Source organism: Zosterops lateralis (assembly GCF_965231275.1).
Source record: "Zosterops lateralis genome assembly, chromosome: 7".
In the NCBI taxonomy this organism is placed as follows: Eukaryota; Metazoa; Chordata; class Aves; order Passeriformes; family Zosteropidae; genus Zosterops; species Zosterops lateralis.
This window is the reverse complement of record NC_139767.1, coordinates 30124773-30152499: the sequence shown is the minus strand read 5'-3', so window position 1 is coordinate 30152499 and position 27727 is coordinate 30124773.

Here is a 27727-nt window from a genome sequence, read left to right as displayed (position 1 = left end):
AGCCCTGGCTCCTCTCTGGGGGATGGTACTGGTGGGACAGTGACTCCAGCACTGCTGGATTTCACTGGAGATAAAAATGGACAGGCTGATAATATGTCAGCCTTGCCATTTCTTCAACTGTAACTTTTATTTACCGTTTGGGCATTTTGCTGAAAGAGGAGGCTGAAAAACTTTCAGCTGTGGCAATTTCCTTGCAGACTAAAATTTCCCAATCTCTCCTTCTCTGAGTAAGCCCAAAGCACTGTCCAGCAGGACTGCAGCTAATGAAACTTTTAAATTTGAAAATTAGTGCTGAAGCAAAAAAGGTGTTCTGAAGCATCAGACATCTTTTCAGATTAAAACCTCTGTTCTCCTCTTTAACAGAAGGACGGAAATTGGTGGCATGTGAATTCATGGCATGTGTTTCCTATCATATAATCACTGGGAGAAATATAAAATAAGGGGAAGTAATTTATTGTGGGGGCCTTAGAAAACAGTTCTGGAGCTCTTTTCATACCTCCTTCAGTAATTACACATGAAAACATCATGCATATAGTATAAAATCTGTCAAGCAGTCAGATTCTTAGCTTCAGTTCCCTGTGCCTTGGGGACTGCTGTGAAGCTTCAGCTCAGGATTTGAGGTACAACTCCCTCAGGTGTATGAGGGACCACCTGTATCAAGAGGGGTCTCAACTCCAGTGGTTTGAAACCAGCTCCCATAAGTACAGGAAAGGGAAATTCCCCAGAAATCTGCTCTGTGACCCACACATGTCCTGTGGGTGATGTGGAGTGTGCAGATTATTTAAGGTGAACTTTGAAAGAGTTCAGAGCAGTTTCATGCTGTGAGTCACATCCACCAGTCAGGGTTTGCATTGTGCTTGTAGGAATCCTTGCCTTCTGAACCTGCTAGTTCAGCCTCTGGCACAGAGCCCTGCATCACCACTATCCAGTGTTCACCTAACACAGGCACCTGAGCTGTCCAGGTCAAAGTTATAATTCATCTCACCTGGGCAGCCTAAATTGAACTGGAATGACACCAGCAAACTCTGAAGATTAGAAAATGCTGGGAGCTAGCTAAAAGCTCAGTAACTTCTGGAAAAATTTATTTCTATAGCTGGTTTTTTTTTTTTTTAACACCCGAGAAACTTTTGCATTTATGTTAGGGTTAGCCAAGGCATATCTGAACTGTAAAACTTTAATATTTTCATGTCAAAAATGATTTTACTAAAGTTAACTTTCCCCATACTTTGACTTATCAGTTTCAGTCGTGGTGGTGTGCATTTCAGTTGAAGTTTTATTACATTATGTTGGCAGCACATTATGTTTTTTACACATGGATTTGATTGAGAAATGAAGCTGGAATAAGAATGAGGTAGCAGCAGCATCTGCTGGGAGACGCAGCTAGAGCTGGTGTCAATCAATCTGATTGATTAAATATGGTGGCACACATTTTATTAAAACAAAATGCTCTCCCTGAAGAAGACTATTATGCCAACATAATACACAGCTTTCCTAAAGAACATTGCAAAAGAGGTGGTCTGTTTGTGACATACAATGCTTGTAAATAACTGGGAAGAACTGAAGAGCTCAAATTACATCAGGCTGCTCATGGAAACAGCTATTTTATTGCTTTGGCATGTGGTAGCTGGTATTGTTGCCTTGGCAAGATCAGCAACACTGATGGAAGTTGAATTATTGTGTGGGACCACAAAGGGTTTTACGCACTCGCTGATGTTCCCGAGCAGGTCTGAAGCTCCAAAGTGTGCAGTGGCTGGAGACCAGGGTGCAGGAAAGGGCTGGAGACAGAGGCTCTGCCTGCCCACCCCACACCTCCAGCAGGCTGGGAATCATTCCCAGGCATCCTCCTGGCTCTCCCTTTGCAAGAATGGGTGTTCACAGTGCCAGCCTGACATGCCAACTCCTCTGGGAATGGACACCAAAGGCACCATTCCCTGCCCTCCCAGGCACAGACATCCCCACCTTGCCTTCCTCTCACAGGAGCAAACAGCCCCTGCACCTCAAAGTACAGCTGGTGGCAAAAGAAACCATTTCATGGTGAATTCTCTGCTGTCCCCAGTGGAAGGTCAAGAGAAACAATGACTCATATTCCTTGAGATGTGCTCGGAGGCTGTAGTGGTGGAGAATTTAGGACACAATAAATCCTCACAGTGTTTCCTGTCCACCTAAAATTATGGCTTCTGCTGGGTGTTTTAAAGAGTCCAGTAGTTTTCCACTAGATTCACTTGGGCTGAGGTTTTACCCACTTCCGCTTATATTCTCCACATTAAGATGAATTATGAAAATTCTTAACTGATGTCAATATTTTACTCCCTTTCCTCCAAATGTGGACATTCCTAATTGAACATAGGTTTCTGCTCGCTACATTCATCCTCACTGAATGTATCCAAATAATATTTGCTTCAGTAAATAATATAAATATAAACATCTACACCATAGAAGAGTGCTACATCCCACTCCTCATGTGTGATGACTCTGGGATCAAACAAGTGTGGCTTTTACATGGCACTGCAGGAATAGAAATACATATAACAGCACAGGGGGAAGCATACAAGACATAAGGTTTTGGTTCACTCCTTTTTATTTTATTATTATTGCTGGGTTTTTCATGGTACATCCTGTGTATCAGCCCTTCTAGTTAGAGTGTAATTCCTTGTCCTCATGGGTAACTCCTATGGATCTCCTCATCTAGTTTCAGAGCAATTCCTCATCCTGTTTTATTCCATTAGGAGGAAGCAGCCTGCTCTCTGTGCCCTGATGTCCAGGTACCCTTAAACCCACAAACTGCTCCCCAAGCATGGATTTCTCTTTGGCCATTTAATGCAGGGTAATACTTTAGTGGGTGCTAGATTTAAAACCAAGCTCAGCAGAGAATCTCAGCATATTTAATGTGATGACTTCAAAACAACCTGAATTGGCTTAGACAATATCTGTGTTGAATTTTTAATGGCAGATTCAGAACTATTTTTAAGATCCTAGTGTTATTTCTCCTGAGAGATCTTTTCTTAGCAATCTAAGTAGAAAATAATAATGAGGGGAAAAAAAACCTTGCTAGGCAACCTCTTAAATATGCAGATGGTTTCTGCAGTGACACTTCTCCTGAGGCTAATCTTTCAGGATTGAGATATTTTCAGAAACATCCATTTGTGGGTTTTATTTTTTTTTTTTTTTTACTCACAAAGACACAGCTTTGTGTACAAACCTTTTCTCCATCCACACCCACTTATTTGGTGGTTTTGAGGCTTGCAAACAACTTTTAGCATGAAAAGACATTGCTGTTGTACTTTGCAGACCTCAGAATTGTAGCAAATGATGGTATTTGTACTTCTGCCTTCAGATTTCATTTCATCATGGAACTCATTGGCTTTCTTAAAAGTTCACTATCACCTGCATTGTCCTAGCTTGCAAACTTATCCCAGTGCAGAATTTCTCTGAAGAGCATCAGGGCTCTGATCTTACCATTTTACAGTAAGAAATGGTGTATTTTCGAATATCCTCTCAAAAAGAGTCACTGAGGTCATTCTGGAAACATCAGTCTTTGGCAGGTGACTCTCCTATTTTTTTCTTCTAAGTTAGTTTCCTTTCATCCCCATTAATCTTCTGTACTCCCCACCTTTGCAGGAGCTTCTCCATTTAGTTTCCTTGCTGCTTGGATGCCCCTGGGCTGGGAGACTTTCTGGTTTGTGGTGCTTATATTGTCATCCTGATGGAGAAACCCAAAGGCAACATAATCTCTGGATTTATGGTTAATGTGCAAAGACAGGACAGTGATGTGGGCTTGGGGGAAAAGCCTCAGGTTTGCTGTACAAGCAGAGGAGAGGATGGTCACTTCAGACTTCAGTAAGCATCTGAATTAAAGCAAATGCAGTGACACCACCCCTTTTGATATTCCCTGACAGTGCAAAAATGAAGATTGACATAAGAATTTGATTTCATGCTAAAATGCCAGACTGCACAGCAGTTCAAGAGCACTGAGTATCCTGTGCAGGTGTAACTTGCAGCCATCCCCAGGAGCAGCCTGGGCAGCAGAAATCACTTCAGCCATAATGGTTAAATAGCTGAGAAACATGCATCAATTTTTAAGTAGCATAGAGTGAAATGTAACAGCTCCTAAAACATTCAAGAGCAGGCGAAACATTGCTGAAGGAGTGAAAATAACATGAGACATTATCAAGCCTTTTCTTTAAATCTTCATGAATCTGCCAGTTTTACTACCTGAGGTTCACAGTTACAATTGTTAACCCAAAATGCTCACTAATAACAACAGAAGTGTATAATAGGACTTTGGTCCATATTTTGACACAGCTGCAGATACTGGCATGGAAAGACTTTAACTTGCTGCTGGCTATGATTAGCCCTAAAAGAAATACTTTGTAGAGTGGTTCTGTGGGATTTTAATCTCCTGATAGCTGTTGAAAGTTAATAACATGTATAAAAACATAACTAAAATGCAGTGCTTACAGGACAAGGCACTGATCTGTGTTAGCTAAAGTAGGTAACATCTGCTCTGGGGATCCTGACCAGAGGCACAGCATCAAACTGGGACCTACTGACTTCTGCACAGTCAGGATTTTGCCTGTTATGAACTGGATAAAGCCCATATTAAGTGCAAACATTTATAAGACTATTAAGCAGTTCAGTGCTCCATCACCACCACATCTCAAGTGCTTTTGCTGGGCACAGTGGATACCAGCTTCTCTTTTTCCTTCTTAGGACTCAGAAGACATTTCTTGATAAGGAAAATGCCCTTGAACAATGCCATAGGAGGGAGGACCAGCAGGAGCACTGCTTTGTGGTTATTTATATTTTGGAATCCTAAGTAGCTGTTTGCCTATGTCTATATTCATTAGACAGGGATTTAAAGCAAAAAGTACACCATTCATTATTGTTACCGCAGCACAGACCTCCACAGCCAGCCCTATCAAATAATGCAAACCCAGTGAACAAACAACCAACATAATTTACTGTCAGCTTCTGTAAAAACCCAGAAAAAAACCTCCACAGCCCAAAATATTGTGGGTGGTTTTAACAACGTTGTCCACAGTGCATGAAATGCAATATTTTGGGGGTAGTAATTGCCGTTATTTAAACCTCAGAAAGCCACAGATTTATATTTGTTCGGTTTCCCCTTAAGCTGGATAATAAATCTATACAGCCTCTTTCGGGCTTTTTTTTGTCGTATGTCCCTTTTTTTTTTTTTTTTTTTTTTCAAGAAAGGCTTTTGAGATTATAATATCTGCCTATATCAAGTTTGGGTATTGGAGTTTGATTTGGTTTTGGAGGGGGGGGTGTTTTGTTTTATTTTATTTTATTTTATTTTTAGAAATCACAAAAAAAAAAAAATTAACAGCTGGGTTGTTCTATATGGAGCAAATTCTGCCCTCTAGACATCCCATATGTACTGAAGATACCACCACAGATACATATGCAGAAACCAGCAGTCAATTTTGACTCAGAAGATAATACACCAACTGTGTATTAAGTCTAATGTAGATTAATGTGAGTTGCTTTCCTTTGCATGTATGTACACAGGTACAAATAATTAAGATTAATTCCACTGGATATAATGGCCTTCACTGTGCACGGTGCCATAAAATTCTTCTTTAATAGCTGTTAATTGGATGTATTTACTTTGATGGTGAAGTCCTGATTAGTCTTGTTACCCTACAACACCTTCCCCCTCCCTTTGCTCACTTTTGTGCTTAGGAAAAGATTTATAATAAGGGAATCACAGCTATGCAGTTTATTAGCAAAAAAAATCAATGCCTGTATCTGTTTACACATATTAGAGATTCAGCCAAAGAGAAATGCTCTGCATAATATTTGAAGAGTAAAGATTATGCATGTTTTCATTTTTGATTCTTTTCCCCATGCAATGTCTTCACTGGTAATGACTCAGTTTTCTTACTCCATTTCTTTTTTAAAATCTCTTTTCTTTCTATGGCTTCTGCACTGAACCTGAGGAATTTCTCAGTGGTTACAGGAGGACACCTCAGTACCTTCAGCAAGTTCCAGCTCCAGGACACCAGACAGATGGCTGAATTTAGGAACTGCTTCCAAACAAGGATTCCATGTGTTTTTTTTCTGGAAAACAGTAATTATTTTGGCATTTCTTTTCTCTGAAATACAGGAATCCTAAGCATGAGGGACAGGGCTTTCCATGTGTGTAAATCAGAACATCTTCACTGAAAACTAGGCGGATGTTTGATTTGCGCTGAAGTTCTGTCCCTAGTTTTATAACTAGCTTTTTAACAATGATGCTTTGCATTTTTAATCTCCCAGGAGCACAGCTCTGTTTATGGAATTAGGAAGTGATGAAGGAAGAAATTCAAGGTACAGCTGCAGTCAAAGCCTGTGTCCCAGAGCTGGGCTCCTGGCACAGCTCCCACACGCTCACCCTTGCTGTGATGTGTGTGGAACCATGGACAGTTTTCCTGGGACACCATCCCAGTGTAGCCAGGCAATTTTTTTCTGCCTGGAGCCATTTTATGTACCTGAGGCAGGCCAGCTGTGACAAAGCCAGGCCTGGCCCCTCCTGCACCCCTCCATCTTCACTATGGATTTCTGCTCCAATGACTCAGCCTTACCAACACGAATCATCTGCACCATTTTATCACTAATATTCTAGTTCCTTTACTCTTGTGAGCATGAACTCATCAGCTCACTCTTTTTCCTTCTCCTGGTCATCTCATTGAAAAGAACAGGGCTCTTCCCTTCTCATCCTACCCCTTCCCATCTGCCCAGAACCATTGATACTGTTGGGATACAGCTGCACACTTTGAGGGGGTTTGCACTCTAACAAACACGTTCTCCCTCCAGGAACATTGGATTAAATGTCTGTGGGGTCTGGTCTACTGCCAGGAAAGCCTTGGTGGGACCTGGTCCAGCTGAGGACAGGCTCTTGCCTTCCTCCTCCTCTGCCCTGTGTTTAGTGAGTCAGCACACTCCAGCAGCCAAATGGGATTCCTAAAAATGAACGGGTTATAAATGACCAACCTGATTAAAAATTACTGCTTCAAGCTCTCCATGGAGGACAGGCTAACACTGATACTTGCATGAATCACTGCTATTTATGTCCTTTAATTAGGAAAATTGCTGCACAATGCAGGTTTTAGAAGATGTCTTCTGACAGATCCTCAGGGCTCCCTCTGATTTTATCTCTGCATCCAAGCCTTCTGCTTATATTATTTGGATCTCTTACTGCAGCCAAGGGAAGTCCAGACAGGGCCAATTCCTAAAGTGTTTAAATGTGAGAAGCCCCATCATGATGCCCAATTACAGCATTGTCTGAGGATCTGATTGAACGATTTGGAGACTGAAAGAGCAGGTCTTTTACGAGATTAATAATCTACGGAACATTAATATGTAATTCTCTCCCCTCCTCCAAAAAGGAAAAAGTCTGCATAATAATGGCAATTATAAGAAAAGTTAAAAAAAAAAAAAAAGAGAAGGCCATTTATTTGGAACCACTTAAACATGCTTTGCAATTATACATTTATTGTCAGTGTAAAATGAACAATTCAGAAAAAGCTGGGTGTATATCAGCAGAAGCAATTAAGAAAGGTGTTTATTTTACTGAGAGCTCACCATTTCAATTTCAGGAACAGAGCTCTATCACTGAGTTTGCAGTTGTTTTATTCATGCTTTTAATTACAGCTCATTCCCAAACTTGGTTGTATCTGCCCTAGGCAAGGCTGTGTCTCCAAGCACTTCTGCCTCAAGTCCCCTCTGGCAAGGGAAGGGTTAAAACCAATATTTGTAGATAAAGAGGTAAACATATTTACATTCAGTTTTTCACACTTTATGCATATGTCATGCAGTGAATAGTTTTAGAGGTGTGTTTGTACTATCTCTCCAGAATTTTTACAGTCTGCAGGACACAAAATCTCTATAAAGTGACTTATTGAAATAGAAGCAGATTGGTAAAACCGTTTCTCTCTTATGAACTGTGAAGAATGATCCTCTAAATGAAATCAGGAAGGAACTGGACAGAATCTTGTTTAATGGTGTGACAAAATGAATCACAACTATTCCAAGCATCCATCACTGCTAAAAGGGGACCACAAATGATCTGTGAACTACTATATATTGATTACTCATGTACTACAAGTGTCGGATTTAATGTTCACACACCATGGAAAGGCGGCAGGGACAGATGGTGCCTTAACTCTTCTTTGATAGATTTTAATGGTGAAATATTGATTTCTATCTGGCCAAGGCCTGTTGTTAGGGGCCAAAGTCATTTGTTGGGTATAGCTGGACACCCAGTCTGCTAGGGGTAATCAATCATTTTTGGCAAGGCAGGTGAAATTCTGAAGAGAAGCACCTTGGGTTCCCAAACTGTGTCGAGACGAGGCTGAGACCAACATTTGCGCATGCACGCCCCGTCCTCCCCCCACGCGCGCATACAAAAAGGCTCCATGAAATTGTGCTTGTAAAGAATTATTAATGATAAGACATGTTTACTGAGGAGAGTCACAGCGAATCACAGCTGACATGAAATAGTCTGGGAGCCTCGGAGAGAAAATGAGCTTCTTGCTAAAAGGGACTATATTTTATTTAAACATCCGTCTAGGGCTGAAAACTCAGGTAATCTGTTGTGTTACAAGCCACTGGCTGTTCTTGCCATCCAGAGAGATAACAGTGAGGAGCTAATAGGAACACATCAATCACAATCAGGCTGCAATTCCACCGGTGTCTCCTCTTCCCAGCTCCTTTTTAAGCTCCTTAATAATGATGATAACATAGTTCTGGGCTTGTGAGAGGGTTTCTTCCCTTTGAGGGTCATATTCATAAAGCGAATGGCTTGCAAAGTCAGCATCTCACTCCTATGGAAAGGCGGGGGCTGAGCAGAGGGAAGGGGTTTGCAGGTGGGAGGGGTAGGGGGGCAGGAGGGGGTGGATTTCCCCTGGCAATAAATCCGTGGACGCCCCTCTTTCCCCTGACAAGCCTTCCCATGAGAGGATTCCTGTTCAGAAGCAGGCAGGAAAGGGTAGGCTCTGCCCAGATGTGCCCCAGATGTGGGAACCAGTTGAGGCTGATTTTTCGTTTAGATTATCTTGCTTACCTAATGATTTTTGCTTCACTGCTCAGCTCGATTGTGTTCACTAGGACGGCAGGCTATTAAAATGTCAAGGTGCATTGAATTGTTGTTATCAAGGAAAGAGACCTTTCCAATCAGCCCGTGTTCCCCGGGTTGCATAAAGGCGAAGAAGGGATTGGAGGAGGAAGAAGGAGACCTTCCTCATCCTGGGGAGGGGGGGAGAGGTGCAGTGTGGGGTGTGTGTGAGTGTGTGTTCCTGTGTGTGGGTGCAGATGTGTGCCTGCTGCAGTACAGGTGGTAATTAAAATGCCATCTTTTATAACAGGTATTAGACACTTCTCTCATTCGTATTTACAGGGAGAGATGAAAGTTCTCCCCGTTGTGCTTTTCACCGCAATCCTTATAAAGAAAATACTGGGAGGAGGAAACCTGTGTGGTTGAATCACTGGCCACGCATACTAAGGAGCTGCTGGGCTGGGCTGAAGGAGAAAAACAAAGGCAAATGCCTTCCTCATGTCTGCACCTGCCTTAAGGCTTGATAAGAAAATAAGTTCACTGACCTACTGGGAAAAACACTGGAGATTGTCCGGTATCACAATATTGAACAACTGGTGACAGGATGATACAAACCCAGCACATTTGGAGACACAAAAATCCCCTACCTCTCGTCACCACCACCACCTTGTTCATATAATTGCAGAACAGTTTATTACACAGAGGCACATCAGATATTGCCACAGATTGATTTTTTTTTTCCCTTCTCTTGTAAACTATACCGTACATCATATTGGTTGGGAAAAAAATATATATATATTCTTTGGATTTACTTCTCTTTGTTTAAATCATCTCACAAATATTTTGCTTTTCGCCTGTCATTTCTCTTTCATTTTCATTCAAAAAAGATGGCTCTGTTTTTTGCTTGTGTATGGTTTTGTAGAATAATGACATCTATCCTGTCCTCCATGCATCAAGCATCATTGATTGCCCCAAACATCATTGTCACTACTGGGTGTTCATCTTCACACTTGCCACTGGCAGGTCCCTTATCTACTTTCTGTCTCACACGTGCCCCTCTCCACAGCTGCACACTCACTCACAACAGGCATGCCCACTTTCTCTTTTTGCCTAATGCTCATTTCTCCTGGCCTGCTTTGGCTCTGCATCTCCTCCTCACAGGCCCTCATTTCTCTCCCTCCAGCCTTGTGCTGCTGTGAGAGTCCACAAGCACAAACCACTCGATTCTGCAGTGAATTTCAGCTTGGTCTGCGTTATAAAGTCAGCACAAACCAAATCCTTCCATCCTTTTCCACACTGTCTACACTGACTCATGAAAGTTCCTCTCAAAAGATTTGATTCCTCAAAATATTCAGGCACGGGGAGCAGAGAATACTGAAGGGACTACAGGAGTCTTTGCTAGTCCTGCAGTGCTAGTGGAAAAGTGGTACACAACCCTCCTTTCCCACCATGCTGTTGCTCCAGCTGCCTTTAATTTTTGCCCTGCCTTACATTTCCATCCTCATCTCAGGGCTTGTCTCCATGGAAAAATTACTGCACACAAGGCTGAGATGTGAATTAATAGCACATCCCTGCAGAGAACATTGCAGGTACAGTGAGGACTCGTGTGCACAAGGACGTTACTGTGGAGGCAGCCAAGGTGTAAATCTCCCTTGCCATGGCACCAGGTCCCCCAAACACACTGCCAGTGTCTGCATGGCCCCCCCAGGCCCAGCTGGGCTCCACAAACTCAGTGCCCATACAGCATTCACAGCACATGGGTTTTTCAAACAAGAGCCCAGGCACATTTGCTTGTGCATCAACCCATACCCACGGTCCTGAGAAATTGTGAAGTATTTATTCCTGCAAATTCCTTAAGGGGTAAGAAAGTGGTATTATTCATTTAGAGAAGGGAAACCGAGGTGTGTAGGCTCATGAAATGCCCAAAGCCTTCAGGTGCTGGGATCCAAAGTGCCTTTCCTGAGGACATAATAAAGTGGGTAGCTGAGAGTAGAAATTGGCACCCAGCTGCTAAATGCTGTACCCTGGTTATTAGTACTCTAGTTATTAGGCTAGCTTTCTTTTCTCCTAGTATTTTTTTCTTGTCTCCTCCTCACTGCTCCTTTGAATATCCAGCAGTTTCCATGTTGTTCTTGCAGACCAAAGCTTCCTCAAGGAGCTGGTTTTGACTCCACCACCTCCAGCCCAGCCAGAGGAAGTGAGGCTCCTCCACTCACTTACTAAGTCAAACAGAGTGGTAGAGGGGTGGGATTCATTCTTGCCACCACACAGGTCTTCAGGCTGACTCTGCTCCCAGCCATGATGAGCCACCAGACTGTGGAGGAAGTGGGAAAGGATTAGATTTGACAATTTTTAAGACCCTAAAGTGGTGCTGGTCAAGTTTATTAGGTATGGAAGAATGTGTGATGATGCTTAGCCTGCAGGAGAGAAGTGCTAGTGCTGGTAGAAAGATCATAGTCAGTTGGATTAAAAAAATACGAGTCCAAACATGTTATAATCCATTTTTTTATGAATTATAACGAGTCCAAATTTTCCATATTCAGGAAATTGTCACAGGGTGGAGTGTTCTAGTTGGAGAGCATAGATGGACCCAGCATGACAAAGGAAGGAGAGCAGCACAGCTGAGGCCAAGTAACCTGGAAATGGTCCAGGCCTATGGGACCTGGTCATAGATACAGATCTAGGCAAGGAGGCAAGCTGGATATCAGTCACAGCGCCTCACAACAGGAAGAGTTGCACCTCTTTTTTTATGTTCAGCCTGTATTCTGATCCTAATGCCATAGTCTGCCCCTCTAAGGCTAGCTGGGCTAAAAGGCTTGTTTTCCCTTCTGAAGCACAGAGGCTTTTCTGTTTATGGCAGGATGAAATGGATGGTGGCAGAGACAGGATGAACTCACAGTATCTTTTGATGAAATGTCACTACTAGACTCTCCTGCTGCCTAAGCCCCCCCAGTTTTTTCAATGCGGCAACAATTTGCTGTTCCTGCTGCTCTCACACCTCTCAGCAGAAAAACTTCAGAGGCTTTGCAAAACCTTCAAGAGGATCTAAGTTTCAGCACCAAAATCTAATTTCAGACATCTAAGATCTGCTTCTGCATCTGGCCCTTTGTGCAAGAAAAAACCCTTAGTAGTGGCTATTACATTTAAATGTAAGTTGAGTGGGACCAGGAGAATTGCTCCCTGAACTGTGCCAAAACCCCTGTTAAGAAGTTAAGACTGGTATATATATCAATCACACCGGCATAAAAACACATCAAGGGGAGATAATTGTCCCCCAAGCAAGCCTTATATTTCACAGAAAACCCAGCTGAAGTTAGCTCAGTTAAAATAGGTTGGAAGAAAAAGGCACTGGAAAGTTCCCGATGATTTCTTGTGATATAATAAAATAACCCTATAATTATGATTAAAGCTTTATTTTCTTTGGCTTCTGAACTTATCTTCTTCCCTGGCTGTGTCTCTTGGCTTCCTGGTGACTTCCATGGAGCAGTGGAGCAATCTGGGTTTGGAGAGGGTCAGTCACACCCCAAGCCAAGAAGCTTGGCAATGGGGCACCCTCTCCATCAGAATTCATCCCTCTCTGTGGGGACTTCCAGAATCTTAAAATAAGTCCCTGGGCTGGCACCATCCAAGATGTGACAGAGAGGGCAGAAACATGGGAGGCACATTGAAACAGCCAGTTCAACCAAATCATTTTTGGGGGCAGATGTGACCCAAAGTAAGCCCTGCTGTGTTTGAGCCCAAGCAGCTGCTGCCTCAGTCTCCAGGCAAACTCATTCCTGAGACAGTGACCAATGACAGCCACAGATGTGCCAGAGATGTCCTCTCCTGGCAGGTCCTGGTTCTAAGACACTCAGCACTCAGAGGAAACCCAATGTCAGCCAGGGCAGACCATGGGAGTGGGACAGGGTGGGGGTAAAGGTGAGCAGTCTCTGCTGGCTGCCAGCCCCCTGCTCCAGCCAGCCTGGGCTCTGTGCTTCAAGAGTCCTGCAAACATTCCCAATCCTCCTCAGTGTGTCAAGGGGACCTTCTCAAACAATCAAAACTGTTACAGCTCTGGATTCCTCAAAGGATACACTGGAAGCAAGGCCCAGTCAAAACTAAGCCACATCCTTTTTTATTTTTTTTCTTTAATTTTACGTAACGCAGATTTATTTGCTTGGGAGGGCAGGGGAGCAGAGGGCATGGCTGTTGTTTGCAGTGGAGCACCTTGAAGAAACTAAACTAGCACTCAAAGCTGAATAATTGGTGCAGCAGGAGGCTGTGCCCATGCTAATAGTTTTTGCTGAGATGAAGCTTATTAACATGTGCACTGGTGCATCTGTATTGCCTCTGGGACTCAAACTCAGCATGGTTCTCCGCTGTGCTGCATAGAGGTTTTACCTTCCTCTGACCTTGCTCAGGCTCCTTTGTCCTGTTCTGCTGTGCTCTGAGTTAACCTTTTGTCTGCCTGGGCTACAGTCTATATTTTAAATCCAGGAAACTTTTTCAAGTCTCTTTCACACTAAAGGTTTTGGTTGTGCTGAAAGTATTTTGAGTTCCATTGTTATGATGTTTTTGATTTGAAGAAAGTTTGTTTTGAAGTGCACACATCAAATAATCTGCCCATCTCTAAACTGAAATTTTAAGCTATTACAAATGATAAAAATACTCACTCTGTGCTTACCATACTGTTGTAGTTTGGGGAAAGAGGGGTGCATTTACTCCACCTGAGTTCACAGACTGAAATCCTTGTCTGAGAGAGAGAAAATAAAAATTAAACTGTTTTTTATGATAACCAGACTATGCCCTTATTTCATCTGTTAGAGGAACAGAAATGTAACTTGGGTAATAATATGAAATAGGCTGGAAGACAAAATGTGGTGTTTGCATCTGATCTCTGCTGTGAAGGGCAAAGCAAAGCAAAGCTCTGTGTTTTGATTTACTGCTGCTGGCACAGTGTGGGTGGAGTATGCCTGGGAGTTACCTCTTGTCATTAAGACCATAACAAAGTCCAGGTAAGGTGTGTGACACACCTGACTTATCTCTGTGTGCAAAACAGCCACCTTGCTGCACCAACAACTTCGCTCACCTTGTTCAGGCTACAACCCACTCAAGGCTTCCCCCACCTTGCAGACCATCTAATCAGAGCAAGAACAAGCCCCAGCAAACACAGGTTTTAGTATTGTTTTGCTAACTGTGCCAACCATCCCAATCTGCATGTTCCATCTCGAAATGCCCTCTGCTTAGCTGTAGTTAGTGGTTCTCCCAGCCTCTTTTCAACAATGTTGTGCACCAAAACTGAACACCCTCTAATTAAGTAGGTGTATTTTGGCCCCAGACAGATTTCAGACAGCATCTGGAGGCTCCCCATTTGCTAGTTTCCCCTCACTGTTGCAGTGTTGAGACCACCTCAGGGTAAACTCTGTGAGTGTTCCACAGACAGTCACCACACCAAGAATCAGCAGATTTTGCCTGTTCATCTCTTCTGTGAACTCCAGTTGTTTTGCACCGAATGCAGCACATCTCCAGCATGTGTGATTCAGATCAGGCAATCATCCTACACAGTGTAAATCAATGAGATGAAATGTACCCATTGACAGCACTTACAATTTTGCCCATTACTATGAAATCCTCTTTCTTTAAATGGAAGGTGCTTTTATGAATGCACTGAAGCATAGCTGACAAAGCCTCCAATACCGACTATTGCCTAAATACTGCAAAACATAACAGTTATAAAAGATACATGTGGTGCATATTTATAAGGATTAGAATAAGCACTTTGTTGAGTCGCTGCAGTACATTTGTCCCCTTTTCAGGTTACTTATAGACCTTGGATATTTTCTTCTTCTCATGACTCAAATAAACACTTGTCTGTGGGCTTACCAAGTCTGCCTTTCCCTGTGCTGACAGTGTGAAATATGCACTTCTAAAACTGTGTTAAAAATAAGTCCCTGCACTTTAATTATTCTTTATGCTAATATAATAGACTAGTAAATGTTCCTACACTTCTTGTAGGACTAATTACATTTCAATAATGTGAATCATCCCTGGAGTCACTACTGTTAAACATTTTTGGAGCAGTAGCTAGGGAGTTTGTTATTTGTACACATTAGAGAAGTGTGGATTTTTGAATCAGAGTAGCACAGCTCTTCAGCAGTAATACACCTCCTGATGTGGCTGTGCCAGCTCAGGGTAGATGTAGCAGGGACCCCATCAGCTGGAGGATTTACTGAATCTGATGCACCAACTCATCACACTCAGAAATCAGCTTTTGCAGTATCAGAAATAAGTTTTGCTTGTGACACCAATTACAATCAACTCATTAGGATCTGCTGAATAAAATGTAAATTTTTATGGATTATTCATGTCTAAAAAAATGTAAGGGATTCCAAACCCACATCTTGTTTAATTGGTTAAATTAAATGATTTACTGTAACTCTCAGATTAGCAAATAAATCCAGAAAAGTGTTCAGGCAATTAAACATGGTAATTTCAGATGAAGCAACAATTCCTTGTAAGTATCTTATAACAATTTGGCAAGGCACCCTGCCTAGTTATTGACTTCTGAGGAATATTTTGGTTTTGGACAAGGAGCTGACATGGGGACAGTCACACCATTCACTGGGGGAAACTATCACTGAAGCTGTGGCCTCACTGCTGTAGCTCCTGCTCAGTGTGTTGGTGGTCAGGTGAGTCTTCACCTCCTGTGCTCTGCAAACAACATTTACAGAACCCCACAGCTCCAGCTGCTGCCCCTCCTCAAACACCAGAGCCCTGATCCAGGTGTTCTGCACTTGGGTAGATCAATCTGCCTTCCTGAGCCACATCTGTGAGCAGCTACTGGGACAGCTGGGTGCTGTCAAACAGGTACTCTGGGTTTGGGTTTGGGTTAGGAACAGCAGGAGAATGAACCTGCTGCTGCAGGGAGATAATGAAGGGCTGGGAGCAGAGAGATGTCCAATAGGGAAGGGCCACTGGAGCAGCTGGGTGTGACAGAAATGGGCTAGGTGAAATGTGGAAAGGGAAATCCTTGTCAGGAAAAGGGAGACTGAAAAAAGAGAAGGAAGACTGAAAAAAAAAAAAAAAAAAAAAAAAAAAAAAAAAAAAAAAAGAACAAATGTGAGATTTGAAGTATAGGTGGGAGATTTTGAAGAAATTTTGTAACTGCCAGAAGGAAATGAGCCTTTGGGGACAAAATGAGAGAAGTCAAAATATCTGAATTTTCTTTTTCCTTACCAGGAATTTCAATTTTTACTTTTAATAAGATCATTGAAGACACTTGAGAGAAGGAGAAAGCCCTGTTTTAACTAAGTCAGTGCTGTCATGGCATCTCATTGAAATCTCTCTGGTCTGCATGCAAACCAGCTCTTTGGGCTTTGAGTTTCCCAATGTAACACCAGATTGGAGCTGCTCAAACCTCCTACCTGCTACAGATCTTTTGTCTTGCTGATGAGAAAAGAACGAAAAATCATATTCAGAATGTGTCTCCTCCTTCCTGGAAACATGGAATGAAATTATTCTGCTTGTAGTCAACAAACTGTTTCAGGGTTAATGTTTCTGATGTAAAACCAACAAAATTATAATAATATTAATAATAATAATAATAACCTGTTCTAAATTTAGTGTTTACCTGTTTCCATAGAGATGAAGTACAGATTTCCAGAATATTTGCTAAATGGACTCTCAACAGCCCACACTTAGGACATGTGAAGGGACAAGGGACATAGCAAAGAGAATCAGTGAGTGTCTCTGCAGTTTGTCCAGTGCAGACTCAGTCTGTAACACTAGAAAATGAAATACAGACATTTGTTCAGTCTTTGTTTCAGCCAAAGAAGCTGTAAAATGGGTTTTTGAGCTGTGCTTGTGACTTGTCATATGGAAGCTGCCAATGCATGGATGAAATGGCATATTTTTCCTGTCTCCACACCCCCTTCTCCTTGTGTTTCCTTTCTCCTCTTTAAATTTTTCTTCCTGATAGAAAGGGATCTGAGCCAAAAGTTCCCTTACTCTGGAAACTGCATGGTTCTGAGATTTTGACTTATTTTATCTTTACCTGATGATGTGAGTGAACTACAGCCCTGTTGACTACTGTAGTGTTATCCCAGGCTAAATCAGTCTGTACCTGACCCACAAAGGAAGCATTGTACAGCATGTTGGCATTTGATCATGCTGGGGAATGAAAGCCATATTTGAGTGAGGCCTACAAGTGCCTCATTACTGCACTGTAAACAACTGGGTAGTACAGTAATGGACAAGGCTCTGAGTGCTACGAACGCCTTCACATTCGCTGTATTGATTTGCAATGTGCACAGTGATGGTCTGCTGTAATAAATACAAATGCCATAGCGTAGAAATGTCAGAACAACTTATTAAAAATGTGTCTCTTCCTTGCTCCTGAAGTGCAGCTTGTACATCTGCACAGCTGCAGGGTTGTGGCGAGGTGGGGATGGAGCTGTGGCTCAAAAGTCAGCATTGCAAGAATATAAATTCATCATAAATACACAGCCACTACAGGCCAGTCTCTTCCTTTTCCTTCATTCCTCCCTGTAATAAACAAGACTTCTCCTGTGCCTCAGAACATATTTCACATCACAGAGGATAATACATTGTTTCTCACATCTCAGGAGGGTTTAGGTGTTACCAGGCTTCAGCCCACGTACCACAGGCAATTTTCTGCCACTTAGAGAAGCTGGAAATGCCACTGGAGCCATCATTTCTCTTAACAGTACAATTGTCGTATGCAAGCATGGAAATGGCTCGGCATTTATGAGGGCTGCAGTTCAAATAAAGCTCCTGTGGCAGATCACACATGTGCTTCTGCTGGGTGCACATAAAGCCTGTATATATGTACTGTTATATAAATGTGTATAGACCATGTAAAGATCATTACTCTTTGGCCAGATCAGGTTTGTATGACACTTGCCTGATCTCGTGTCCACTAGATGGTAAGAGGCAACTTCCTTAGTCCCTCTGTTTTTGTTGAGGTACCATTTCTCCACCCATCTCTGTGAACTGGGCTAGGCTGCACATCCCAGCTGGACTCTCTCACTTCTGGCAGAATCCATACACTTACTGGTAGTTTTCTCTAAGGTTTCCCCACATGTCCTGAAAAACCTGTCCATAAAAAAAAAATCTGTCCCAAACTCTAACCAATGGAGAAAAATGTGAATCAAACCAGGAAAATGGCTTTTCTATAGAGGAGAAATGACAGACTAATCATTGTAACCAAAATAAGTAAGAGTTTATGAATAAGTGTGGAGTGTGACAGGAGCTATGGAAAGGCTGGGAGCAGAAGTGGATGGAAATTTTTTGCTGGAAACTTCAGTGTGTTTCCACAGTCATGAATATAAATATTGCCTATGCTTGAGAACTGTACACCTATGCAAACATTAAGATAGATATTTCCATGATATTCGTCACCATGAGCACTTTGCAGATGACAACTGAATTAAAACTCATCATATATTATTTGAAAGAGGATTACTGTGCACATCATTCAGACTGAAAAATGGAAAGGTTAGATGGCTTAGCTCAAATACAGGGCTTGTGGCACAACCAAATCTATGACCTGATTCCATCTGACTTTGTTCTTGTATTTATAAAAAATGTCCTTTTAAGTTTAGTAACAGAAGGGATCTGTGGAATTTCACAGAAGTCTGCAGATGCAGCTACAGGAACTACCAGGACCACCTATTTTTTAGTGTTGTTCTCACTGTTCAGGTACTCCTATGGATTTAGAGATTTTCTATAACATCCTGCTGCAGATGCCATAAGAAATGGGAGAGCCTTGAACAGGCTAGAGAAGGTTTGCTCCCCAAATCCCCCATTTGGTAGGTGTGCCAGGAAGAGGGGAGGAGAGCCTGCTGTTAACCTCATCTGATGGGTAGTCCCTGAGGCACCACTGCCATCTGGTGAAAGCTGGAGCAGCCCATGGGGATGTGTTAGGGAGCCATAAGTGACAGCCTTACCACTGCACTCAGCCCAGCAGAAAGGGAGCAGTCTGGCCCACAACATTTTATTGAGAGTTTTCCTTTGGAGTTTTTCTTTTTAAGTCTGTTTTACATTTCTAAACCAAGCCCATAATACTTCACACAGCCTTTGCACACTCATCAAAAACTATAGGAATTGAACTCAGAGGACCATTTCTATGAGAAATCACAGGATGGTGTCCTCTCAGACTCAGGAATGTTGCTGTAGGTTTGCCACCTTTGCCTAAGAAAATCCATTTTCTGAAGCATGTCAGAAGGAGAAACACCCTGTTTGTGTTGTGCAAATGCCCTGCTGAGGAGCAGGCAGGAGTGATTACTTCTGCAACACTGAACACACTTTATGGTCACATTTGTCAAAAAAGGAAGTAAAATGCTTTAGGATGTGAGCATCTATTGTCTGTTCAGTTCTCTGGGCTTAGGAAAATAACCTGGTTCACATTCAGGACACTCAAAACTTGTCTTTGCCAGACTGGCTGGGCAGATGAGGGGAAAGGAGCTGCTGGCAGGGGCAAGCTGGTACAGGTATCCATGCTTTGGGAGGAAGAAAGGAGGTGAAGGAAGTAGGAATTACTCCAAAAGCCAGTGGATGTTTTTTTATTACTGACCTAGTATCCTACATGGCATGGGGAAAGCCTACAGATATGGTGTCTGCTGGGGGTTGGTCTGTTTAGACCTGTTAAAATGAGTAGAAAACTGCTGGCTAAATAGACCTCGGATCAAGCACAGACCTCCTATTATCAGAGTTCCCTGTAAGTGATGTGAGAGTGAAGAAAATCTCTCCAGCAGAATTGTGCTCTTAGTTTATGTGTCACAGCTGGCTGGGGTGATGGATATACACCAACATTTGCTTACTCCTTGCTCTCCTTCTTCTAGAATCTAAGACTTTTTGTATTTTTATAATATACCTTGAAAATTTATTATTAAACTGTTTATGGTATTGTGGGTTATTTTGCCTTGAATCTTAGAATCATATTTAGAAATAGTATCAACTGCTGTTTTGACAAGGAGAGATTGCGTTACAATCAATATTATATATTATATCCTGGGGTTTGTTGTCAGCAGATTGTATTAAGACATACATAATTTATTAACAATTTCAGTAGGGGCCCAAAGTCCTAAGTGAGGATCAGGCCAAGTTTTGGTCAAGCTTTGGTTAAGCTTTTAATGACTTTGTAGGTGCTAGGTTACCTTCCCTGTAGTGCAAACCCATTAACTTCAGTGGAGTTAAATAGCCTGTTGTTCAGAGAAGTAGAAAATGCAGAGACCTAACAACTAAGTAATAGGTTTTTCAACACAACAAAAACAAAGGAAACCAAGAGATTTCTATTTTGGATAATCAATTTTGCATCCTGAAGAACACACTGGCTAAAGCACTGGAAGCTGTGAGAAGCCAATTCTTTACGCTTCCAGCCAGAACCTAGCTAGAGGCCTGAATACAGCGTGTCATTATGATTAATTATGGGTAATGAGTGTTTTATGAACCTAAGAAAGAAAAGCATTTATTTTTCTGGTATTATAGTGGTAGTGTCTTGTTTTGTTTAAAGCTGGGATTGCAAAGCCAAGCAGATGATGAAACCCTTTTATTAGGTCTTTTGTTTTCCTCTAGACTGTTTACTACACTTATGGGGCCAAATCCCCATCACAGAGTGGCTCTGCCAATACAAGAAACAAGGATCCAGTTCAGGAGCTCTGGGATTTTGCATTTTTGCCTTTTGCTCTGTTTAATCCCTTTTCTGTGTCAGAAACCCCACAGACCTATCTAGTTTGCTGTTCAATTAGCCTAAGAGGTGGTAGGACTAGTCTGTTCCAAGAGTGGTCTTACATTGGGAGTTTATGAGCTCTGGGCCTGACTCAGAGCCTGTTGGAACCTCCAGGAATATTTCCTTTCATTTTTGAAAGCCCTCAGACGAGATCCTTTGAGAGTTTCTCTGAAATCTTTTGGTCAGGATGATGAAAGCTCAAGAGCAGTGATGGCTGAGGGGACAGAGCTGTGACAAAGGCCCTGTGGATACGACCCAGCCCGTGGCAATGCCACCAGCACTGTCAGTGCAGAGGGTACCTCTCCTTGGGGGGGGTTTCCATCCCTCCAGGGTCTCCACACTTCCAGACTGGGATCTGTGTAAAGTCAGTGATGTGCACAGTGCTGGCTTTACCCACAGAGGTATTATTGGAGATGAGCAGCAAGAGGGGATAAAAAATTAAAAATAATAATAAAACCCCTCTGCTTCATGCCTGTGTTTTAGGGGTCCGGGGACAGCAGGGCAGCACAAGGGATTTTTGGCTCTATTGTCCCCTAAGTTTTAAGGAAGGGATGGGAAAAGAAATAGGGGTAAAAGCGGTGGAAGGAGGGAAAAGCAGGATCAGGAGGGGATGGAGAGCCGGCGCTGTTCCCCAGCGCACCAGGAGATGGTGCCCAGCCCCTGCGCATCCCGCGGGCACAGACAGACATCCTCCTGCCGGGGACAGACAGACTGACAGAGCGCTCCGGCCGGGAAAAACGCTGCAGGTTTCGCCCTCCTCATCACTCCTCCCTAACTCGGGTGTTTTGGTTGGTATTCACGGCTGGCAATGGTAACTGTGCGAAGGGAAGGGGAACTTTACACTGCGAGCTGCTGTTGTCAGGCTGCAATCGTGGTAATAAAATAAAGGTATTGCCAAATGACTCCTAAAGTCGTTCTATTTACAGGACAAGCGATTCTTGCTGTGCAGAATGCAGCCAAAAATGTGACCCGATTTTAGATTCCTTGTGCCTGCTTTTTCCGTCTTGCTCAATTCCTTCTTTATTTTTTGAACTTTTTCATTAAATGATACTAAAGATAAATTAATAAGGGTAAAAATAAGTAGTTTTTCATAAGGCATAAAATCCATGTGTACAAATAATAAAAAAAAAGAAATTAAAATATATGTCAGGAAATTGTGTTATCTCTTATTTAAAATGGGAACTGCCAAACATTTCCCCTTTCTCCTTACTGGAATACTGTGCATTACTAATATGGATTTTTAAATATATTATATAGCTTTTGGTGGTAATATAACAAAACTAATGATTTTTCTTTGTGAAAAAACATGGCTTAATTGCTGAATTCCTAAAACATTAGAAAAAGAAACATATTAGTTTCAGGCAAACTGAAGTGTTTATTTCATTTTAAAAACCTCAGTGTGTGATTGCAAAGCTGCCATATGAAAACTCATTTTGCATTGTGAAAAAAAAAAATTATAGAGACATGAATTCAGCTTATCAGGAAAAAAAAAATAGATTCAGTTTATTGTTCCTAAAAGTTCGAAGTTCTGGTTTTTTGGTTTTTTGGGGTTTTTTTTAAGAAGAATGAGGGTCAGTAAAAGAAGTATTCATTTAGGCTTCTCAATTGGCAGTGATTAGCAAAGTCTGTTGTGGGATAATTTAGGTTGCTGATATATAAAAAGCAGTATATTCCATACTTTCTCCAGGACAAAATGAAATATAGTCTCTTTAAATTTATATATTTATATATATATATATATAATTTTTTATTTTATTTTATTTTATTTTATTGACACTTTTAACCTTTATTCTGTCCTGGCTAACAATCTTCTTTTCAGGTAAATGTTACATATGTTCCAGGTAGAGAAGGTTCTGTTGTTTTTATGAATTAAGTTCTTCAGGTAATATCTATATATGTTGTTAGAAGTATATCACCATTCAACACATTATTAAACAATCTTTTTTAAGGCATGAAGGAAATTAAGTTGTATAAAGTTTAAAAAAATCTATAGGATTAAATCTGAGCCGAATTCCTTGCTTTTTAAAAATCTGAGAAATATTGGACAGGTTTTTTTAATCCCACATATAATAACACATATACCTAATTTTTTTTGCATTTTGCTTTGCAGGTGGGTGTCACTTTGGAAGTGAGGGGTTAGGGAGGAAGAATGGTGGACAGCTGTAAATGTAAACACCCAAAGCACCATCCAAAAGACTCAATAAAATATTATTTTAAATTTTAGGTAAAAAAAGCTTTTAGAAGGTTGTATCAGAATCTCTATCATTATATATCAGTGTGACTTCACTGCAGTCAGTGGAGCTACATTGGCCCATGTCAGCCAAGAGTCTGGGCTATTGTTTTGAGTCTGATTTTAAGAGTAAGTGCTTTTCTACAAATCTTTAAAAGTTCAGCTTTATTTATTCAAGAAAATTAATGTTTTGAACTCTGACTTAGAGTATTAAAAAGCCCTTTCAGAATATAGTCAGATCTTCTATTTTTGCTAATTTAACTTTGCCTTATTATCTTTAGAGAATGTCATTTTTTGAGTACACTAATGCAGCAAACTTTTATACCATCATTAAGCATCATGTTTTATTGGATTTCATCTGGCTACTCAAGCAAACATTTGTTTAGTGACACTCTCAAAGACAAGACTGTACCACAAATGTCAGAAATGCTGTTTGAAAGTTTATGAGTAAAAACTTTGTTGCTTTTAAGAGAACCTGGAAAGAAATAAAAATGTAAAAGTTTTACATGAACTTTCTCTGTGGTGCTATGAGAAAGATATTTGGCTCCTGGGAATTTTTTTCAAGATTCTTATGTGATAGTAAAAAAAAAAAGTATAATTAAGTTTAGGAAAAATATGCATAGGATAGAGATATAGCTCCAGCAGCATGGATGCAGAAGTATATCTGTCACTCTTAAGCAATCATTTTCATTGACAGCTCTTGATAGCAACAATTATGGATTTTACATGTACAATATTCTAACATCACGATGACTTTATCTGGATTTTCATGTTGGTAAGCTAATGGAAAGTTTCCTATTTTATTTTTTTTCTTTGGATTTTTTGTATTTTTTTTTTTTATTCTGGTAAAAAAAAAATAAAAAGGTAGAGAAACTGCATTTTGCACCTTTTTTATACCCATTGCTGAAAATCTGTCACAGCTACGAAGGAGAGCTAAAGAAAACCAGAAACAGAAAGACTATTATTTATAGCTATCAAGATACAGTATGGCACCATATGGTAGAATTTATCAAATTCTTTCCTCTCTCATGCAGGGCGAATAGGACTGCAGACAGTTCCCTCTTGCAGTCCTTGCTCTGCTGGTCACTCATTCATTTATACTCTGGGCTGAATCCTGCTTGACCTACAGCTTTTACACCCCTAAACTCACTTCGAGGGCCAGGCAAGGAAGGCTTGGCCTTCTGTGTTCATTTCCTCTCTGCTAACGCAGTTTTTCTCAAATGCTGTTTGCATTTCAATCAAGTGAAACAAGAGGATGGATAAATTAGTGCCTGGCTCAGCTCTTCCCATCTGATACTGAAACGTAACAGTGCTCTGCCGAGGGTTTAAGTTTGCTGGGTGACACTTACCAGGTGTAAGGTGCTGTAAGGTTAAGAAGCATCAAACCTATAATAACAGTCTGACTTCCTCTTCATTTTGTCCTCCTTTGTGTTACATACTAGGGCAAGGAAGGTCTGCCAATCACTATCATTTCTTTTTCTTGTTCTGTAAAGACTGGGTCGTCACAGCAACAGGCCTGTGACAGGCTGGTATCCATTTAGAACTCCAGGGGGGTCCTAATAGGATTGAACCAAAAGATCAAGTGAATAGCTTCCTATTTTAGATTTGTAATAACTCTGAACTGCTTGCATATACATGGACCTTACAGTGTTTTGAGGAGACTTTTTACCAGAGAAAAGATCTGTCTGTTTCTAAGAGCGCTGTACTTTCGAAAGGATGCCCCTTAGCCTACTCCATCCTTAGAAAAAGGAAGAGGAAAAAAAAGAAATAGACAAACCAAATTAAGCCCACTTCTCTTTCTTCTGAACACATGAAATCGGAAGGTGTCATTTCCTTTCATTAATTCATTTTGCCAGATCAAAGTAAATAGTCTGTTTATGGAGAACAAAGAAGCCCCTTTTTGGTATTCTGTTGAAGTCGCTATCAGATTCAGAAGTTTACTCTCTTTCTGAAATCTGGCAAGGCTGCATGCTGCTGAGATTACAGCCAAACAGCTCATGCAAAACGGGCAAATAAATTCCATGCAAAACAAATTCTAACAGAGAAAGAATTAGGAGGAGGCATTTGGGAGATTGTTGATTTGGGAGACTCTTGGGAGGCCAGGGCTCTCATTCAGCTTGCGGAGGGTTTGGTAAACCCACAATATTCAGCAAGCAGAGGAAGAACCACTGGGGGAGGGAGGAGCTGTATTTTGTTAATGTTATTTTCACCAGTTATGAAATCCACCAGGAAATAGATGTTGCTTCATACATTTCATTCCCAGCCACATTCTTATATCTATTGTTTACTAGGAAGAGCACTTTATGTGGAACTTCTTGTAGGGCAAGGTCCCAGGAGTACACATGTCAAGATCTAGCTCCAGGAATTGTAAAATACATTTTTAAAGGGGAATAAACTTGGGTAGCTAGTTAATTTTCCAAAAGAACAGCTTCTGAAGCTTCTGAAGGATCTCCTTCAGAGAGTGTGGCACTGTCATATCACAGGTGGGACTGTCACAGGAGTGGCCTTGGTCCTGCTGTCTCCTCCCAGGGCACACAGAACTAACTCCAACCAGGTGACTGTGGTGTGTTGATGATCCCTAACACTGCCCAACCAGAATGCCCAGCCCTGGGAGGGATGTGCTTTGGTATCTCCACTTTGATAACACTGTGCCAAGTGATGACACCTGAAGTCTTCTCCAGGAGCTTGTCTTTTGAGTACTCTCCTTGTACTCCTTTTTTTTTGCTGCTTAGATGATAATCAATGCCAGCCTTTACAACCAGCCTGAGACCACCTCTGAATCTCCCTTTCAGCAAGGAGAATTTTTAGTCTTTGTCTTCTCCACCCTGCCTTAGAAAATATTTTGGTTTTCCCCACAGAATGCTTTCACCATCTTAAAACCAGTCCTAACTCTTTTAGGGGACCTTCCATCGTCAAATAAGTCACAGTTTCTATACTAAAAGTGCAAGATTCACACATGTCAAGAAATACTCCCAAAGACTATGTCTGGGTAAGAAAATTCTTCTGTTTTCCATATAGGATCTTGGCACATACATACCTCCCTGGCACTTATATTACAAATTTTGAAAAGCATTTTGCATAGATTAGGGACCCAAAGGCACTCAGTTAATTAGAATTAGGGGCATCCCTCTGTGAGAAAGGATTAGGCAGGTAAAAGCCTAGGACTGTGATCTGTCACCTTTATAGGGACAATGGTGAAACTGCAGTTCATTGGTTTGGACCCTGCGTATGGGGTTGAGATACATGACAATGAGCACCAAGATGAAGGAGCTGGGGGAGGGACACGTAGCAAAACCCAGAGGCATCTGGAATGGGCTTTGAATGGATTTTCCTTGGGCATGTTTGCCCTAACCTCAAATTTCTCAAACTTCCCTTTAGCATTCAGCCAAATCAAAAGGAAGCTGTGCTAAACAGATATTTATAAAGGTCTTTACAGGTGTTTCTGTTGTTTTTTTTACTCAGATTTCCTGGTGAATATGGTGCAACATGGTCTGAAAAATTGAAACAAATGTTGATGTTTTAAGCATATTTAATTATTAATTTTAGGGGTCTTTTGATGGAACTTTTGGCATGTTTTCTATAACAAAAGAGGATTTCTTTTTCTTTGCTACAGCTTTCCTTTGAAAACCTGTGTCATGAAGACTCTCATTCTGGCAAAGGAAGCTGTAAAGGATCATCTTAGCAAAATGCAAAGCATATTATTTACCTATAAGGCCCAAAGTTTTGATGAAATTATCTTAGATACTTTGAATGTTGCCTTCTGGTTGTGAAGGAGGCAGAAAGTCTTTATGACAAAGAATGTATAAATCATGTCACAATCCATCCCACACTTAGTTGCTTATTTTCTTGAAACTCTGCTATAATTTCAAACTTTTAAATCTAAAATTTGCATGCCCAAGAAAAAGTAAAAAGGTCAAGCCAAGACTTTAATTTTTTCTCTTGTGTCATCTCTTCCATTCAGCCAGGTCTACCAGCCTGATGGTTCTCTGAAGAAGCAAGTTTGGTTCCACCATTTATCCCAGATTAGCTTTCCAGCCATGACTGAAGCACTATGCTGTGTCACAGCAACATTCTTCCCATAAAAATTGCTAATATTTACCCTTTTTCCTGTTGTTTTTGCTCTTTTTTAAGTTTAGATCTCACTTGGCTGCAGCAGGTGATGAGGAATGTGATTGGTGTAAGAACTCATCAAAAATTACAGTTTTGACATAAAAAGAAGAGCTCTAAACTTAATATGTTGGTTTTAGAATTCTTTTTTTCCCCCCTAACTTTCAGGCCACAGATAAGAGCACGAGTTTAACATGATGAATCCTTTTTCTTTAAAGGATTTAGAGGTCCATTTCCATGGAGAAGCTACCAGGCAGTGTTGAGGCCTGACCTCACACACGAGTGCAGTGAGAACCTGTCTGCTCAGGGATGCGTTCTTCAGTCTTCACCTGCAGAAGAAAAACCCACTGGGCTTGAAGAGATATTTATAACATTTCCTTTTTCAGCATGTGAGCAAGGCAGTGCTTTGCATATGTGTTTGCAAGTAAAGCATTGACTCAGAGTAAAATCTGTGTGTCTAATTCTTCTGTGTCTTGTGGTCATTTCTGCCACTTGCAGGACTAAAATTTCACAACTGGCTTCCAAGCAGTTTTCTCTTCAGCAGTTTGATGTCTCTGATAAAATGTTTCAGAAAGGACCCTGAACAAACACGGTGTGATAAAGGTGT